The 16396-nt window shown below is 40.6% G+C and overlaps 1 long non-coding RNA gene across 1 annotated transcript in view; it reads right to left on the reverse strand.

The window, feature by feature from the left end:
- Positions 1 to 1349: 1349 nt before the first annotated feature.
- The window catches only part of LOC149464954 (uncharacterized), a 152636-nt gene continuing 137589 nt past the window's right edge, over positions 1350 to 16396 (reverse strand). Inside the window, exon 2 of the long non-coding RNA XR_016312279.1 lies at positions 1350 to 1796. This is a non-coding gene — a long non-coding RNA (uncharacterized LOC149464954). The remainder of the gene's footprint in view (positions 1797 to 16396) is intronic.

A 16396-nucleotide genomic window follows, 5' to 3' on the forward strand; every position in this document is an offset into this window, starting at 1 on the left:
CTTCGATCCTCCCAAGACCTTCTGCTCTCTAGTTCCCGTGTCATCTCCTCCCATGTTCACCTCCAGGACTTCTCCAGAGCTTCTCCCACCCTATGGAACTCTCTACCCCAATCTGTCCAACTAGGAGATCCTAATCTATCCACCTTTATATGATCCCTGAAAATCTCTCTCTTTAAAGAAGAATATCCTGCTTCTAATTAGTAAACTGCCTTTTATTTCCTCCATCAGATCATCCCCCACAGCTATTACCTTTTGTGTCACTCAAACCTTCCTCCTAGATTGTAAGTTCTAATGAGCATGGCCCTCTTTTTCCTCTTGTACCAAATTGTATTGTAACTGTAATGTCTACCTTCATTTTGTAAAGCACTGTGCAAACTGTTGGAGGTATATAAATCCTGTATAATAATAAAATAATAATACTAAACCCTATAAATTCAATAGGATAGCACATTACTATAATGTTCAACTTCCTGAGGTGTAAAGTTCTAACGTCTTCTGCTAGCAAGCGGTGGGGCCCTAGTTTGTAATAAAGTTTGAACAGGCTTGAATTAAATAGCAATCACTTGTTAGGATCTGGTCCATTTTTTTCTGTAAAGGGCAGGTTAACAGTGGAAGCTCCAAACAGCTATCCTCTAATATACAAAGAGGGAAGTGGTGTTTGCATGCAGTGTCTATACTGTGTTAAGTTGAATGTTGGGCTTGCACCCACTCACCAGTCCTCTGGGAGGTAACAGAACCAGAATCTGCAGTGGTGGTACAGGCTCCTGGCAGAGTAGGGTGGCACTGGATCACCTCCTGACAACCGATCAGGAAAGTAGGTAACAATACTTGCAAGGTGACTAGCAGCGGCTGACCCAATTCCTAGATGATACTGCAGTCCCTGGAATGTTGAGGGTCACCCAGCGGTACTGGGTGATGTTGGGCTGCCAAGCAAGATCACTGCACTGAGCAGTGGTGAGCTACGGCCTAGCCTTGAGGGGGGAAGAGACAGGCTCCCCTCTGTCGAGCTCCAACGCCAAGAAAAACTCCATCGTGGCTGTTGCAGGGAAATATATCGGCTTTCCCAAAATGCCCTTCCCCAGAAGGTTTCTTTCCTTCTGGTAAGTGTAGACCAGACAATGCTGAACAATACAGTGTAACTAGGATGTGGGACTACCAATCCCAAGATCCTCTGCTTGTCAGATACAGTTCCACCTCTGCTAACAGGAAACAATGTGATTGTTCTGAGCTGAATACTAGAAGGGAAGAAAGGGGATCTCAGTCTAGACTGCAGATGTCCCTGGATTGCGAAGTGACACAGCCTGGACTTGTTTACAAAGATAAAGAAGAAAAAGCGTGAGATCTAAAACTAATGAAGCCATCAATGAAGCTTTAATATTTTTTTTTTACATTCATATAACACTTAATCGAGCCTGAAGCTTGTGCACTACAGACGTTTCTGGAATACATGCACAATTCAAGCCAGCTCCAGGCAAACTATAAAAGAAAATAAGTCAGGACTCGATCTGTGCCCTCTGTGTCAGTTACTTAGAAAGTATTATATCCACTGTATCAGCATAACAAACATGAAACAACACTATTCAAAGAGTGAGAAATAGCATCCAACATGTTTTTTTCAATATAGGTTTCCTCTGATAATCTCAGAGATGCAGTGTGAGTCAACAGCACAGAATAACACTGGCAGCCTTGATGTGCTGTTCAACATCTTTTTGCTTTAAGTGAGTCAGGAGTAATGAGTAATTTGTAGAATGCATTGCTGCTGTAGGGTTCAATCTTCTCTCAAGTCCAACAGAAATCTGTAAAGGGAAGAAAAACAGTTACTTGTACAGTGCATTATCATGTAGCCAGTGCTATGTTAATAATATAGCATCCAAAATGAAGGCTTTATACAACATTTAAAGCTAAACTCCAGACAAATAGAATAACACAGAGACAAATGACATATACTGTATGGGGGCTGTTTCACCTGAAAAAATATTGTACTTCTATGCAGCCAGGTTTGGGTCCTCCAGAGCAGCTACAACAGTGGTGTCCAACCTGCTGCTTGAGGGCTGCATGCAGTCCTTTGTCAATTTTTGTGTGGCCCTTGGGATCCCTGCAGACACAAATCTGTTTTTCCCTATTGCCTGTTATAGTAGTGATTTCTAGCAGTCTTGTGTGATATGTCTCCAGTCTATGACTGTCTTCTGAAGTTTGTCCCCAGTCTCCAACAACTTCTATAGCATGTTTACAGTTTCTGACAGTGTTCTGAAACGTGCCCGCAGTCTCTGACCATCTCTTGTATAATGTATGCAGTCTCTGACCATCTCTTGTATCATGTATGCAATCTCTGACCATCTCTTGTATTATGTCCACAGGTATTGACCATCTCTTGTATCATGTCTGCAATCACTGGCCATCGCTTGTAATATGTTTGTAGTCTCTGGCCATATCTTGTGTCATGTCTGCAATCTCTGACTATCTCTTGTATTATGTCCACAGTTTCTGACCATCTCTTGTATCATGTATGCAATCTTTGACCATCTCTTGTATCATGTCTGCAATCTCTGACCATCTCTTGTATCATGCCTGTAATCACTGTCCATCGCTTGTGCTGTGTCTGTAGTCCCTGACCATGTCTTGTATTATGTATGCAATCTCTGACCATCTCTTGTATCATGTCTGCAATCACTGTTCATCGCTTGTACTACGTTTGTAGTCTCTGACCATGTCTTGTATTATGTATGCAATCTCTGACCAGCTCTTGTATCATGTCTACAATCACTGTCCATCGCTTGTACTACGTTTGTAGTCTCTGACCATGTCTTGTATTATGTATGCAATCTCTGACCATCTCTTGTATCATGTCTGCAATCACTGTCCATCGCTTGTACTATGTTTGTAGTCACTGACCATTCAAAAAAGGGGGGAAAAAGAAGGGGGAAAGGCATACAAATGGACTTTAAAGGCACAGAAACTCTAAACATATATTAGTAAAATCACTTTATTTTGACAATAAGTCATGAAAAAACATGTTTCAGTTTAAAAAAATCATTGTACAATGTCCCCGCAGACAGTGTCCCACAACCCACCATATTACATGGAACAAAACTAGTAATAAAGCATACAGTAACCACCAGGAAGGTCCTATGGGGGGTGAGAGACATTAAGCTGCTGGAAGAATGGCCCAACATATTTCGCGAGAACAATCGCTTTAATTTAAATAAATTCCTTAATAGCCACAAAGAATATAAATTCACTTTGTGTGGACAAAACACATTTGCAAACCTAGATATTACCCTATATAAGTAGCAGTAACAAAGGATTTACATTTTTTTTCCATTTAATGCTGAGATTTGAATAGCCCCATCACAGAGCACCGCCACTTTCCTACTCGCAGTTAACTACTTGCCAACCGCAGATAGCCGAATGACGGCTACACTGCGGCCGGCCAGTTCTGGGAGGGTGTCACATGACATCCTCCCAGAACGCGCTCTCCTGCGTGCCCCCGGGGGTGCGCACCCGGCGATCTCCATGATCGCTGTGTCCTACGGACACAGCTGATCACGTGATGTGGTAAAAGGCCAATCACAGCGGCCTTTTACCACGTGATCAGCCATGTCCAATGACACGCTGATCACCGGGAAATGCAATTGCCGGTTCTCGTCTGCACTTTCCTCACGCTGTCAGAGCGTGAGGAAAGTACTGCCGAAAAACGGCAGTTGTCAGAACAGGGATCGGCACCGATCATCGGGGCACTGATGATTAGTGTCCTGATGATCGGTGCCCAGCAGCGCCACCCACCAGTTCCGCCCACCTGTGCCCAGCAGTGCCACCCACTAGCTTTGCCCACCTGTTCCCAGCAGTGCACCCACCTGTGCCCAGCAGTGCCCCCACCTGTGCCCAGCAGTGCTCACCAGTACCACCCAGCAGTGCCACCTACCTGTGCCCAGAGGTGCCACCTACATGTGCCCAGCAGTGCCACCCACCTGTGCCCACCCACCTGTGCCATCCACCTGTTCCCACCCACCTGTGCCCACCAGTGCCACCCACTTGTGCCCACCAGTGCCACCCACCAGTGATCATCAATGCAGCCCAGCAGTGCTGCCACCAGTCAGTGCCCAGCGGTTGTGCCAGTCAGTGCCCAGCAGTTGCGCCAGTCAATGCCTAGCAGTGCCACCAGTCAGTGCCCAGCAGTGATGCCAGTCAGTGCCACCTATCAGTGCTCTCTATCAGTACCCATCATCAGTGCCGCCTATCCGTGACACCTCATTTAGTGCTGCCTATCAGTGCCACCTATCCATGCCACCTCATTAATGCTGCCTATCAGTGCCCTTCATTGCTGCCTATCAGTGCCCATCAGGGCCGCCTATCAGTGCCAATTAGTGCTGCCTCATCAACGCACATCAGTGAAGGAGAAAAATTACCTGTTTGAAAAATGTTATAATAGAAACAAAGAAACTTTTTTTTCAAACTTTTTGCACACTTTTTGTTTATAGCGCAAAAAGTAAAGTGCCCAGCGGCGATTAAATACCACCAAAAGAAAGCTCTATTTGTGAGAAAAAAATGGTAAAAATTTCATATGGGTATAATCTTGCATGACCGCGCAATTGTCAATCAAAATGCGACAGCGCTGAAAGCTGAAAATTGGCCTGGTAAAGAAGGGGGTATAAGTGCCCGGTTGGCAAGTGGTTAAAGTGACACTAAACTCTGGTTTGAAAAAAAAAATCTATTCGAGTATGTATTCTTAACTCCAAAAATATCATCTATTTTTCTCCGTCTCCTCCAAATTCCTTTTTTTGTTGTTGCTGTGATCCTACCTCCTGTTAGAAGGTGGCTACAATCATTCTCCATACTTCCACTGCACATAGGAACATAGCCACCCTCCTTAGCTTGTTCCTGAGATGGGCTATGGACTATGATATTTGTAGTGTGCATAGAATAGTGCACATGACCACAACTAAAGTGTGCTGCTCATTCCAATCAAAAGGAAGTGAGGGGGAAAAGGAGAGATTCAGAGGATTTTACAAGGATTACAGAGCAATTAAGTAATTAATTTGTAAGGATGTTTTAAATAAAAACAAGGATATATTTTATTGTCACTTGGAGAAATACTTAGGTGCAATCTTCTCAGCCTGAGACGGGCAATGAAAGGGCAGCGGTAGGTTGATGAGATCATCTCTCCGCTCACTCTGCTCTCTCCTCCTGCCTTCCTTGTCAACATACAGCATTTGCATTCAGCGCACCTGATTGGTTCCCAACACTCAACCAGTCTAAATGTTGCTGTACATGCAATTGCAAAAAGTTGACAGCCTGTCAAATTTGGGTACTTACTGTACACTAGTTATATTTAAAAATACATGTAATGGTTTATGAAAGTGGTAGTTAAGTCTTTCAAACAAAAAAAACAAATTCTCCCTGCAAGGTAATGCCATCTGCGGTAGTATCAAAAGGTTTCGAGACTAGTTTTGTAGCAAGTTAGAACAAAGCGCAAATGTGAATTTCTACATGAAACTGGGCAAATCTGCCACAGAGCCATTTGACTTGATTCGACAAATGTACAGCGATGCTGCAATAAGTCAATCGAGGTGTAAGGTCAAAAATGCCCTCTTCCTGAAGATGAAGATCCAGCTCAAAGGTTGCTGTTTTCACAATATTGCGGAGATCCACTGATTTGTCCAGTTTGCAGAAGTTTGCGTTTACTCTTTGTTGTAACTTGTTGTCCATGATGAAATAGGAGACATGGTAACGCACATGGTCAGAAAAGCACCAGTTGCACAGCTCCCGATGTACACAGGACAATGTCTTTTGGCACACTGACTTTTGGTGCTCCCTGTGTGTGTGCAGATTGTGCTGCCATCTGTTAGCTTGTTACAAAACTAGTCTCAAAACTTTTTGATACTACCTTGTAATGTGCTAGTATGCACCGCATACCAGCACATTATGAAATACTTTACTACAAAACAGATTCCTCCAGCGGCACCTGTCGCCATTGACAGGGATTCCATCTTCACCCGGTCTTTTTTCTGGGTTCGTGGACTCTGGACACTGGAATGGCTAAGCCGTGATGATGTTATTCCCACATAAACATGCGAGTGTCATGGCCCGCAGCACAGCTCTGTCAATGGATGGCATGCCATTCATTGTGAGCGCAGTAAGCATGCACCAGTGATGTCACCGGCCGCTATAGATGTGACTATCTCCTAAACAGTGCACATTTAGAAGATATTCACTGCACGTACAGGTAAGCTTTATTGTAAGCTTACCTGTAGGTCAAGGGCGGACTGACAACTCATGGGGCCCCCGAGCAATAGGGGATCATGGGGCCCCTGTGTCCTTGCCCAAACTCAAAAAAGCCTATGAAAAAGGTACCAGGGGTATCTCATGGGGCCCCCTACTGACCCCAGGCCCTCGGGCAGTGCCCGAGCTTCCAAATGGTCAGTCCGCCCCTGCTGTAGGTACAATCCAACGACAAACAAAACCAGCGCTCAAATCTTCATGCAGACAAAAGGGAATTCAGAATGCTAAACGAAGAGGTGCTGCCCTTCAAAGATCGGGAAATCTGGACACTGGTGAACAAAAGCAGACAAGGGCGCACTCTCATCATGCATTACCGTGGTACACCACGTGTTTATTGTGTAGAAAAATGGATATATACTCACAAACCAAAGGAAATTAAAAGCAGGATAAGTAGTTCGCAATTACAGTCAATGCAATACTGTGCCCTTAATAGGGATAATCTGATGCGTTTCGGGAGAAGAACCCCCTTCCTCAGAGCTAAAATGTATGCCTGCTGGTCCCAAGCCTATATACCAAAGAATGTCAAGGAAATGGTAAAAAGACCCTCCCACCCACTCCAAACGGCCCAATCCCAGAGAAGGTCGACGTGCCCACAAAAAAAAACAAAAAACAAAAAACAGGATGCCCAATTGTGGAGCTTGCACCAAAAAACAAAATGGTGTATATTAAAAACGTATACCTGAAAGAACAAAGCAGCACAAAACAACCAATAAAGTGCATACAATATATATATATATTGTATATATACACAGAGGCCACAGAAGACACCAACCAAATGCACTTGCAAAAAATTGTTCATGGAATGTGCTAAATATGTACCCACATGTACCCTCAAAAAGAGATAGCATGACTCTTGATGGATGGTCCTCATCCCAAATAAAACTGTCCCCAGTGAGAGACAGCAAGGATGCTGTGATGTCATAAATGATATACAATTATAGATGCATTACTATAATAGATGGTATATCTATTCCACATGATGTATAGTAGTGTAGTTGTATAATTAAACCAGTGCGGCGTCCGTACATCCCGCCACGCTGGCATTGCGGACGTGACTGGCGTCATGTTGGAGTACACCTGCGTCCTGCACAGCGACCCATTCGCGCATGCGCGCCGCACAACACATGAACTGTGCATGCGCCGGGGAGCCTAACCGCCCGACACTTACCTAGGACAGGTGTCAAAATGAGGGTGGATGGAGAGGAAGTATGGCTTCCTTAGTAGTGCTGGAAATGCACTACTATTCAATGGGGAAATGTGACAATAGTTAATACATTGGATGTAATGCCCAAAAGAGATATTATAAGATGAAGATGGTGTATAAGATAAAAAATGTATACATATATATATAGTATTATTAATAAAATTATTTATATATAATAAGTGATAATAATGAGAAATGAGATATTAATAATAATAATAATAATAATAATAATAATAATAATAAATAATTATTAAATCATAATAAAAAATAATAATAATAAAAAGGGGCAAATGGATGACCAATGTGGACAAAAATACATAAATCAAGCTCGAAAGAGCAGGGCCCTCGATCCCCTCATGTTTTGCATTGTATTGGTATTGTTCTGTCACATGTTCTGTCCCCCTTTGTAATGTACAGCGCTGAGTGAACTATTGGCGCTTTATAAATACTGTATAATAATAATAAATAATAATAATAAATCGATTGAAAAAAATGTATATAATAAAAAATTATAAATAAATGGAGAAAATAAAACAAAGGAAAAAAAATGTAACTAAAAATGAATAAATAATAATTGAATAATAAAACATGAATGAATGAAAAATATATTATAAAAAAAAGTGTTTTTAATTAAACATTTATGAAAAATAATAATAGAAGAATAAAATATTTGGAAAATGCAAATATGACACCCTCCAATTGGATATAAGCTGGGCCAGCAGGGACACAAACATAAATAATACAAAGTCTAAATGACAATAAAAAGATTGAATGTCTATAATGTAAAAAATTGTATACAAATGTGTATAAATATATATATAAATAAAGAAATTCTAATATACACTGGCATAGGTGATGACGTTGAATCGCAAGGTCTCCTGGGATGCCGTGCCTTGTATCCCAGGAGTCCTTTGAGTTTGTAGTATCGCGGTGCTTCGAAACCAGAAATGACACGAATAGGAGAAGTTTGGCGCCATTACACCGGAGTCCTGTGTGTGGAAGACGTGGATGCTGTGTGCTGTGGACTGCGCTGTTCTCTAAAGCTGGAATTGCAGAGTGTGTGTACATCGCACTCTGTCTAGTTAATTTGGGCACTTTGGTAACTGTCTTTTGTCTGGGCAATCAACTTTTAATCTGACGTGGTCACTCTTGATGGGCTAACTTTCTGTAGTTTAGTTACGGTCATGGTGACACTGGCTGTTTTCATAGATATATATAGCTGTATTTCAGACACAACAAACTGGAAACGTGCTAAATTGATGTTCTCTTAAAATTAACATGCAATATTATGGTTGCGGGGCTTGCTTCGCTTTGAGACTTCACTTTCCTTCCCCGTGGAGTGAATTGATGTACAAGTTGCCATAAGGGGGCGGAAACTTCCGCCATCCCCGCCGTTGTTATGCAACCTGTAGTACACAAGTTGCGCCGAGCAGTGTCAGTACTGTGCAGGTGTGAGATCGAGTGGTGCATGCTGGGATGGCCAGCAGCACCAATTCCAGGAACTAAAGACTTGCGGGCTTCAGTTGCCCACAGCCATCATGGTGCCTGCCTGCTTCCAAGATCCTGGTAAAGTTTAACTTATTTTAAAATGCTAATTTTATTTACAATGCTATTACTAATTACTCCAATTGTTAATGCTAAAGTAAAGGAAATCGTGGATCTGCGTTTGAAAAACATTTATTCTGGTGACTGGAGCTCTGCTTTAAGCCTGGGTTCACACTGATGCGTTGCGCAATTTTGCACCGGTTTCTGTGTGAATTCTGCACCGCATCATAATCACACCAGTGGTGTTTTTAGGTTTCGTGCTGCCCTAGGCAACACACAATTTGCCCCCCACGGAGAGACCCTGACACCGACCAACACCTCCCTTCCCCATGAAGAGAGCATTGACTAATAACACCCCAGCCCCGACCCGAGCCTTCCACTATTACAGCCTCTCATACACTGACAACCCCCCCCCCCCGCCAACTTGGCAGGAGGTAAGACACTTACCTTCACAGCTCCGGCCATCCTCGGGAATGAGAGTCGGGCTCTGCATACACCATCAAGTAGCCCGCAGCCTCTCTCAGATCCCACCTGGTCCCCATGCTTCATGTGTTTCTTCTTTGAGCCCTTGTTTTTGAGGGCGGCGCTGCCCCTCTGAAAATGGTGCTGCCCACCTGAAAATGCTACCCTAGGCAAATGCCTTGTTTGCCTTGTGGTAAATACACCCCTGAGTCACACCCCGTTCATGCAACTGTGTAGGTCAAGTTAAAAACATCCTAAAATCGGTTCACAAAATGTGCAAAATTGGATTGCATGAGTGTGACAGTGTGGACAAAAAAAAGGTTCCTGCACTGTATCTGCACCAAAATAGTGCACGAACCTTTTTGTAAAAGTGTATGGCTCAATGTATGGCTCAAATCACACTGCACAGAATTCGCATGTAATTTGAACAGGAATGCGGTGCGGTTCCTGTGCAAATCACATAGGATGTGCCGCAGAAGTGTAAATCTGGGCTAATACACAACGTTCTGAAACAAAATAACATATAATGGAAATTATAATACATATACAGTGCAGTGCTTGATAAAGTGACAATTAGTGCCTGCTATCAAGGTGTAGTTTTCAGCTTCGGTATATATGCACTTTTTTCTTACTTTTAGCGTAGATTTATATATATTTTATACAATGGAAATTGCAAGGTTCTAAAAAACATTCATAAACTTTTAAAAGAAACAAAGTATATATTAATTAATTATTACAACAACATACAGTCACAGCAGATACAGAAAAGAGGACATTATATATTCTCTGAATTTCTTCTACTACTCTGCAATGATAATTAGGCTGCAGTCAAAAAAGCACACATCCATTTTATTTGACGTCAAAGAGATTCTTCAGAAAACGAAAAGGCTGTGTTAGCCTTTCCATACTCCTCTGTCTATACAGGAGAACGATGGGGTGTTCTGTGGAAAACAGCTTTCATTTGATTAACTGCAGGGAGACCCCAGGGCTGTGAGAGGCCCAGATCCAGGTCACATATCTGCCTACATGGGTAACAATGAACAAATGATTGATCAGCCTTGCAATTTACAAATCATGCTTCACGTAAAACAATCATTTGACACAAGACTGTGTTGGTACAATTGAACTGGATTTTTTTTTTTTGCCAGGATATTGTATTCCTTTCTAATGAAAAGATCATTTCCATACTGAAAGGATTCTTAATGCAAACACTTTCTGAGAGATACAATATTTTCTTCTAAATGATTGTAATATCAAATAATTGCATCAGCCTGTCCTCAGAACCATCTTATGGTGACCACAACATGAAGCATACAGCAATGATGTATGCCGCCGACTATTCTTCTATGACAGCAAGAAAAATGGGAACATTAAAAATTAGACACATGTAATTATTTAGAAGGCTTTTAACCATTTCAGTACCGGGCAATTTTACACCTTCCTGCCCAGGCCAGTTTTCACGTTTCAGCGCTCTCACACTTTGAATGACAATTGCGCAGTCATACAACATTGTACCCAAACTAAAATTTTATAATTTTCTTCACACAACTAGAGCTTTCTTTTGGTGGTGATTAATCACCGCTGGGGTTTTTATTTTTTGCTAAATTAACAAAAAAAGACCAAACATTTTGAAAAAAAAACACGTTTTTCTTTGTTTCTGTTGTAAAAGTTTACAAATAAATAATCGTTCTTCATAAATTTAGGCCAAGATATATTCTGCTACATGTCTATGGTGAAAATAACCCAAATTAGGATGTATTATTTAGTTTGTAGGAAAGTTATAGAGTTCACAAACTATGGTATAGATCTGTAAATTGATCAATCCTGAAGTACTGACAGCCAATCTAATTTCTTGAGGTCCAAGAAAGTCAGAATAGTACAGATATCCCCAAATTACCCCTTTTTGCAGAGTAGACAGTCCGACGTACTTTATAAGAGGAATGGCGAGTTTTTTTCAGTTTTTTTTTTTGTCATAATTTTTCGGAAAATGAAAAAATTTTAAAAATTATTTTCACTATTTTTTTTACATACTGTCACCAGTGCAGTACAGCGTCATCAAATAACTGGCATAGCGGTGAACAGGGACACTGACTGGTGACAGTATGAAAAAAAAATATATATATATTTTTTTTTAATTATTTTTAATTTTTTATTAAATTTTTTTAATTTTTTTAAGATTTTTTTTTCATATTTTACTATGACCAAAGTAGTACAATGTTACCATAGTAACATTGTACTACTTTGGGGAAGTGATGAGTATTTTTTTTTTTTTTTTACACAATTTGCTTATAGCAAAGAATTACTTTGCTATAAGCAAGCATTTACCTGAATGACATCGATTCATTCAGGGTTTTTTTTTTTGTGCTTAGCTGTGATTTGGCCACAGCTAATCACATGACATGTGCATGTGACCTGCTGTGACCATTCACAGCTAGCCACTAGTATACAATGGATGGCATCAATGAAGCCATCCATTGTAACAACTGTCATGTGACCTGCTGTGATTGGTCACAGCAAGTCACATGGTACCGGCAACGGGGACCGGTACTCAGATCTGTCATCGGCCGTGTCCGCTTGTAAAAGTGGACCTAGACATTGGCAACCGTTTCCTTCAAACAGTATTAAAGAGGATCTAAAGCCTTAAAGTGCTTCTAATGCATTGGGTTGAGCCACTCTGTGTGACGTCATCGCACTCTGGAGAGACAGCGGCCATCTTGCCAGTTAGAAACTTAACAGTTCCATTGATATGGTGATATCTTTTGCTTGCTATCTATTTTTGGAGGAATATCTTGGATGACCCTGTGAGTGTTTTCTATACAAGAACTGGTTGCAGCAGCTGCTGGATTTATAATACTGCTTATGTAGACCGACCTGCGGGGCGATCAACACTTTTGGTAAGAGGCCAATTTATTTGGATATATGGTGGTGGTCCCCTTTTTGGATTGGAACCCCTTTCCTATGAGTGTGGCCCGCCATTTCAATATTTGTCATGCAGGAGATATTACAGCAGTACAGGTACAGGTCATTGAAAAAATTTGTCCTTGAAAAAGAGGTGGTGATATGTTTTTTCGGTTGTGCAGAAGGAAGACATTCTGGATATTTCATCAAAATACACGTGTCCCACAGGGTTTGAACCATGAATGGGACATCACATATTTTTATGATTGATAAAGAGCATGTCTCTAGTGTTCCCTTCACCCCTGCATATAGATGTACATGTGTGTGCATCCAAATATATATATATATATATGTATTTTATTAAGCTTATTGAGTTGTTTATATGTAAATTTATGTATCCTTTCATATATTTCATTACTCAGTTTAATTGGATGCACAACATGTTCATTTGGGCACATCATGCACCTTACATGTGCACCTTCATGTGCACACACATCTTTAATACCATCTCTCTTTTCCCTTTGGGATTTTCTTTTTTTTTTTTTTGTGATGGGTTACTGTTGTTTTTGATGCGTTGTTTTTCGATGCGTTACTGTTTATATATTTTTTTTCCTGCTGTTTTGATATATTCCGGTAGATATGCTTTTTTTCTTTCTTTTTTATGGGTTTTATGTATGCATTTTTTGCATATATTATTTAAATTTTGATTATTTACAAATGTGGCTTCTTAGCCCATATCTTCTTGGGATATTTACTCGCTTTTATCTGTGTTTGTTATTCTATTTTTCATTTATAATTTTCTCATAATAATTTTTTCAGAATTATTTTTATCCATTATTCTTTTTCTCTTTCTTTGTTTCTCCTTATACTCCACTTCACTTTCATTTTTTCTTTTCCTGCTTTCTTGTTGTTTTCTGAGATCACTACTTTTGATACAATGGTTTTATATGTCTTGTTACAATGTATTAGTAGGCATACCCTCGGGATTCAGGAGTGCTGATTAGGACAGGTGTTCTTTATTAACTAAAACCTATATAAGACAGCACTTTTGTTGTTCTCTTTGTTATGATTAGGAACGAGATTGTGTGAAATATGTCAACAGGTCCTGTATTCATGTGTTTTGTGTGTCCTGTGTATTAATAAATACACACTATATTCATTTGTCCTCCGGTGTGCGGCTGACCCTTCTTCCTATTACCCCTTTCCTATGCACGGCTCTTCATTTCTTTATATCGGAAACCTACATGGACTTTCTTGTCATCTATCTTATTGTGAACGGGACTTTATGTTCTAATTAGCGCTGCAATTTTTCACTACATTTTCTTGTCTGCCTATATGTGCAAGCTGCTATATCTGTACAGTAATTCTAAGCGCAGTGTTTGTGGTATACATCTAATGCATTCAAGTGATTCTAAAGCCTTATGCAGGCCATAGACGGGTCGTTTATCCACACAAAAAATCGGCCGATATTCACGCCGTTAGTGGGGCAATGCCATCAGCCATTTTTCATGGATTTTCTCGTTTCTTTTAATCAGTCATGCTGGAAAATCTACAAAAACAGACGTTTTTCGTAGACATTGGTGGCAGCATCGGCAACGACCGATTTTTCGTTTATCGGCCGACAATTCGGCCAATAAACAGCCCATCTATGGCCAGCCTTAAAGTGGTTCAAATGCATTAAAGTGGTTCTAAAGCCGAAACATTCTTTTACCTAAATGTATTCCTGGCATTTGGGTAAAAAAATTTTTGGTAACAGTATGGCCCCCTCACCCCCTTTATACTCACCTGAGCCCTCATTCAGTCCAGTGCTGTGCACGTCTGCAGTTTTTCTCTCCCCTGACTTCCAGGTCTTACAGTCTTTGCTGAGAAACCAGGAACCATTGGCTCCCATTGCCGTTAATCTAAGCCAGTGACGAGGGAGAGGGGGATGGAGCTGAGTCCCGCTGTCTGTATCAATGGACGCAACAGAAGGGCTCAGGAGCGAGCCCACACAAATGTCCCCATGGGGACCCAAGAAGAGGGAATTCAGGGCCGACCTGTGCAATTCTATTGCACAGAGCACGTAAGTATAGACATGTTTGCTATTTTAAAAAATATATTTTACAACCACTTTAAGGATTTTTTTTACTTTAATGCATTCTATGCATTAACCACTTGCCCTCTAGAGGATTTACCCCCCTTCGTGACCGGACCATCTTTTGCATTACGGCGCTCCACTACTTTAAATGACAATTGTGTAGTCATGCAATGCTGCACCCAAATGAAATTTATGTCCTTTTTTCCCCACAAATGGAGCTTTCTTTTGGTGATATGTGATTGTCTGTGCATTTTTTATTTTTTGCATTATAAACAAAAAAAGACCAACAATTTTGAAAAATAACAAAACAATATTTGTTACTTTGTGCTATAAAACATATCCAGTAAAAAAATTGAAAAAATAAAATTTTGTCATAAATGTAGGCCAAAATGTATTCTGCTACATGTCTTTGCTAAAAAAAAAAATCTCAATAGGTGTAAATTAATTAGCTTACATGAAAGTTATAACGCCTACAAATGGCGGCAATCAGCTACTTATAGCGGGACTGTGGCAGGTATTCTGACACTGGAAGGGGGAAGTGACTGTCACTGACATCCCCAGTGACGCTAATACAGTGATCAATGCTGATAAAAAGCACTGACACTGTACTAATGACAATGGGCAGGAAGGGATTACCATCTGGGGCGATCAAATGGTTAACTATGTGCTTTGTGCTGTTTTCCTGTGTTGTCTGTGTATGCTTTACTATGTAAGCATGCTGCTTTGTATTGCGCTGCTATGCAGGAGAGTGCTGGTGCTAACAGTGGAGAGATCTGTATTGTTTACATACAGACCTCTCCTCTGTCAGTGTTCCTCAGCGACCTCTGGGTGCCAGCGGGGTATCTCTCTGATCGACAGCTGTAGCCGCCAATACAAAATCACATATATAAAATGATTCAGGAAGAAGACAAAGTATAGTCATAGATGCAGCTACAAACTTAAAAACACTTCCATCTACTGGTTGAAGAATATGCTGTATCTCTACTGAATACTGTTGGTGTAGCTGTTACACAAAAATACATGAAAATTGTATTCCAACGGTATGACATGTTTATTTATTTATTTATTTATTTTAAAGGACGTTTTCTTATCATTTTGAGTCTCTTGTTAATGATATACCAATTACAGGAGGCATTCTACAGCTGTTTTCTTGCCTAAACCCACTCATCCATTGCACAATGTTTCTGTGGAACAGCTCTTCCAGTTGCTAGGGCCAGTGCCCTGATGACACCATCAGTGTATTTCATTAGTCAGAAGCAGGAGTGGGCATGATACACCTATCAAACTCCTAACAGGTTCCCAAGGGGATAGAAGAACAGACTGTGCCTAGGCTCTCTCACGAGTGTGGAATTGCTATACCGTGTCTAATCAGAAATGATATAATAAAGTTCATTTTTTGCTAGTCTCATAAACCATGCTAAAGAATCCTTTAAACAGGAACATTTAAAAACTTATATAGGCTCACTTTAAAAACTCGAAATTTTCATTCACCCTTATATGGCTTATTAATTTTAACAGTTGAAAATTAAGCAACGCATATTAGTAGAAGTTATTTGTACACACTGCTTTCCATCTTAAAATGATGGACTGGTCTCTCATTAGAAGTCAGTAATTGATTAAGGGATAATTTGTTCAAACTAAGATTTGACTGAGTGTGCAAATTCTGCTTGTTGAGCAGATCAATAGATGAGTGAATTAATTTGGATGGCAGATTAATTTAGGAGACAAATTTACCAGTCAGTTCTCATTCACTGATTAAGCACATTCATTGTATCAACTTTATATAGAAATGTTCAAGTTTGTAACTTTGGGTATGGCAGTTCCTGCAGCTGCTTAGAGAATTGGGGGCAAGGTTTGACCTGGAAGGTTCTATAAAGTAACTTCCTGCTGTAATCTCTGCCCCTCTTGTGAATATAAAAATGATGTAAGCA

The sequence above is a fragment of the Staurois parvus genome, unplaced genomic scaffold (assembly GCF_062004578.1).
Source record: "Staurois parvus isolate SC_StPar_1 unplaced genomic scaffold, SC_StPar_1.0 ptg000145l, whole genome shotgun sequence".
In the NCBI taxonomy this organism is placed as follows: domain Eukaryota; kingdom Metazoa; phylum Chordata; class Amphibia; order Anura; family Ranidae; genus Staurois; species Staurois parvus.